The 3,771-nt window shown below is 48.6% G+C and overlaps 1 protein-coding gene across 3 annotated transcripts in view; it reads right to left on the reverse strand.

Annotated features, from left to right (window-relative positions):
- The window catches only part of LOC122553038 (zinc finger and BTB domain-containing protein 2-like), a 39,445-nt gene extending 37,460 nt beyond the window's left edge, over positions 1-1,985 (reverse strand). For 2 of the 3 annotated variants that reach the window (XM_043696487.1, XM_043696486.1), the window contains exon 1: positions 561-1,985. The gene's annotated coding sequence lies outside the window, so the exon portion shown is untranslated. The remainder of the gene's footprint in view (positions 1-560) is intronic. The other variant, XM_043696488.1, reaches the window with a different exon arrangement.
- Positions 1,986-3,771: the final 1,786 nt, after the last annotated feature.

A 3,771-nucleotide genomic window follows, 5' to 3' on the forward strand; every position in this document is an offset into this window, starting at 1 on the left:
ACCGCGCCCCCCCCCCCCCCCCGCCGAGCGGATGGCCCGGATCCCGGCTGTGTCTCTCTGTCTCGTAGCGGTGTGCCTTCTCCAGGACCGTCTCCTCTCCTCCGTGTGACCGGATGTGTGTGTCACCTCTCTCCCCCACCACACAGAGAGAGAGGCCGCCACTTCCGACTGGGGGGGGGGGGGAGGAGGAGGAGGAGGAGGAAGGATGGCGGGCAAAAAAGGGAGGGACGGACAAAGAGAGACAGACAGACAGGCGGGAAGACCGGCATCCATTTGATTTAAGGAGAGAAAGCAAAAACACAATCGCCTCGCACCGGCGACCGACCCCCCACTCGCCTCCCCCAACCCGGGCTCGTCCCCTTCGCCTCCCGGTGGCGGCAGCACCGTTAAACCTCCCGAAATGTGAGGCCTGCCGCGGAGCTGCACGCCGGCCGCGCGAGGAGGCGCCGAGAGCCCGGGCACCACCCCTTCCCTTCAGCCACCACCCCCATCCTACCCCTCCCCCACCCCCACACATACATACACCACCCATCCCCCACCAGCTTCTCCCGGTTACCGACCTGCAGCTCCGCTGTCGGAGGAGGGGGAAAAGGGTTGGGTAAAACCGTGTGGTGGGAAATGTATATATTCTTTTAAAAAATAAAAATCACACCCCGGTGTTTCCGTCGCTGTCGCGGTGCCTGGGCCCCCCCCGCCTCCTCCTCCTCCTCCTCGGTTTTCTTCGCTGTGGCGCAGCCCAGAGAGAGACCGACCGAAGCTCCGCGCCGCCGCCGCCTTTTCCCCCTCCCCTCGAACCAAACTGCCAAACGGTTGCTGCACGTTCCGTTACGTTCGCCGTCACATGACCGGAGTGGGCTGAGAGCTCCCGGGGCGCTGAGGCGGCGCGAGGGCGACAGGACCAGGATAGCAAGGGGGGCGCCGGCCGAATGGCCCCCGCCGGCCGCCATTTACTGGAGGGCGCCCGCGCTTTCGCTCCCTCTCCCGGACGCGTTTTCGCCGAACGCCCGCTCCTTATTTTCCTCTCGCAAACTCCCGACTGCCGTGCTCTTTCATTTGTAACCCTCCTCCTTCATCCACCGGTTACCGAGACAGTGAATTTTATTTTTTTTTAAATAAAAATGCAAAACGCCGGCCTCCAACGTTCGAATGCTGTATTGCATTACATTACATGCAATTTTCCCCCCTTTCACCCCACTTTTAATTAATTATAACCGTGCACCGGAATCCCCCGTGCTTTTAAAACAAAGAACAAATAAATGCAATACACCGGCTTGTGCTGCAAACCACCCCTCCCGTTTAAATGCATGCGACTATTTTTTTTCCCAACTTCTGATCAAAACTTTCTATTGTTTACTCCAATAAAAAAAGTTAACTTGGTCCTGAGTTCCGCTCCTTTATGCATAATATATTTTATTCTGTGTTTGCAATAGGACTGCACCCCTCCCCGAAAGGTCTGCAGCAGCAACCCAAGGTCATTTTGGTAGCACGCTGTCCAAATATGGTTGTGAGGCGATTACATTTGAAGCAAGGAGGGGGGTTTAGGATAACGAATGGGGGTTAGGCGGTTACCGAATACTTAAGATTCCAGCTTCTACTGTCCATGTTGTTCAATGCACCGCGCATTGATTGGAACAAAATCACATTTCATTCTTTTCTCCACCCATCACCCTGTCTTTTCCTTGCATTGACCCGGCATCAGTCCCAGTTTGCAGGGGTTTTTTTTGTCCGTACCATTGCTTATTTTAATTGCACCGAATTTAAGGTTTCCGAATGCGTTAATGTGGACTCTTTCACTGTACGGTAACTTTCTTTTAATAAAACAAACTGTGCCTTTAAGATTTTTTTTTGGCTTTCTACATAAAAGGCAAGTGTGATCGTTTATCTGAAACATGTCCTGCCACTCGATGGGCTATGTGCTTTCAGCACTACCCTCCCCTTGTTTCTGGGTTTTCAAAATGCTGGTTAGACAGGCAGCTGGGAGCAGACATTTTGTGGAGAATTTGCTGTTCAGTGGCGGCAGGAATTGAGTGTGCTGACCACCACCCTCTTATCTCACTGCTGATGTCATTAGGGGACTATGCACAAAATGTCTGCTTTTCAACATGCCTTTGACCAGTAATTTAGAAAGCATCTCCTTTGCATCAGGAAGATCTTGGAGCTGTGGTTATCTCCCTGGGTGATATTCAGGATAATTCACTGATAAAACTCTTAAAATTAAAAGCATTGGGGTGCATCGTAAGATGGCATGTGATTGCTCATCCATGTGCCCTTACAAACCAGACTTTCCAGTCCTCAGCCCAACCATTGCTTCCTTCCTTTGACCTGGACAGTGAGGTGTCAGACTTGTCTTACTAAAGACATTATATTGCTGGTGGCATCACATTACTGGCAGAGTATGTTGAACAGTGAGAAGTGCACATGCAACATTTGGTTGGAGGTGTGGATTCTGGTGCAGTTAAGTGCAAACTGTCAGATTTTTATTCACAAATATATCTAAAGTACTCCCAAGTCATATAAACTGAAACTCATAAAAGGGCAGCAATCAAGAAGCACCTTTATTTTTCCCTTTTCTCTGCATTTCCCTTTATCTCTTTTGTGTCTGCCTCCATATCTCTCTGTTTAAATTTCTTTAACAGATCCTAGGCTTATAGGATTTTCTGATGAGAGTGCTATCCCAGCATTCATAACTGTAAGTGAAAGCCCTCTATTAAATCTGTACATCCTGCAGTTTTAATAGAAGGCTTTCACTACCACTAGGAATGCTGGGATAAACCTGTCTCCAATGAATGAAAGACAAATCTGAGATTACTAGTCTAACCTGTACAAGTGTGAGGCTGTGACTCCATTACAGGAGGGCTGGAGTATTCACAGCGTGATTTACCAACCTTCCATACAGGCATAGTGTTACTTAGTACTGTGTGGTGAGGTATAGGAAGCCATTCAAGTACTTTGAAGGAGTAAATAGGAATGTTGTGATATTGGGGTGCAGTACAGTCAGGAGGATAGACACCATGCCTTGAAACTGAGAATGAGAATCCAAAAGACTGTTGCTGTTCTTCTGATCGTCTGGAATAAAAGAACACAAACCTGAAGAAAGCCACATCATTCCCCTCATTGGTTGCTCTAAGCTGTGGCTTTGAACCAATAAGTCAGAGACTTTGTAAGTCTGTTACCTTTGCCTCCTGAAAGGGTTAGCATTACTGCCTCACGGCGCCAGGGACCCGGGTTCGATTCCAACCTTGGGCAACTGTCTGTGTGGAGTTTGCACATTCTCACCGTGTCTGTGTGGGTTTCCTCCTGGTGCTTTGGTTTCCTCCCACAGTCGAAAGGTGTGCAGTTCAGGTGAATTGGCCATGCTAAATTGTCCATAGTGTTAGGTACATTAGTCAGAGGGAAATGGGTCTGGGTGGGTTACTCTTCGGAGGGTCAATGTGGACTTGTTGGCCCCACACTGTAGGGAATCTAATCTAATTTAATCTCAATCTAAACTGAAAGTACCTAGTGAAGACAGATCGAAGAACAATATGTCCTGACAAGCTAAAAAGATCATCTCCGTAAAGCATGTGGATCGGGATCATTGAACTACTTTCCCAGGTTTTCCTTCTGCCCATAACACCCATTTTACTGTGTCTGTCCGTATATGTGCCTGTAGAAGGAATTTTAGAAGTGGGTTAGAATATTAAGTAGTGGAGTGAAATGTCAGTGGTTCACAATTGTTTACCTGTCGCTAGAATCTCATGATTTCTAATGAATAGTTCATTCTTGTTAAGT

This window comes from Chiloscyllium plagiosum, chromosome 9 (assembly GCF_004010195.1).
Source record: "Chiloscyllium plagiosum isolate BGI_BamShark_2017 chromosome 9, ASM401019v2, whole genome shotgun sequence".
Classification (NCBI taxonomy): domain Eukaryota; kingdom Metazoa; phylum Chordata; class Chondrichthyes; order Orectolobiformes; family Hemiscylliidae; genus Chiloscyllium; species Chiloscyllium plagiosum.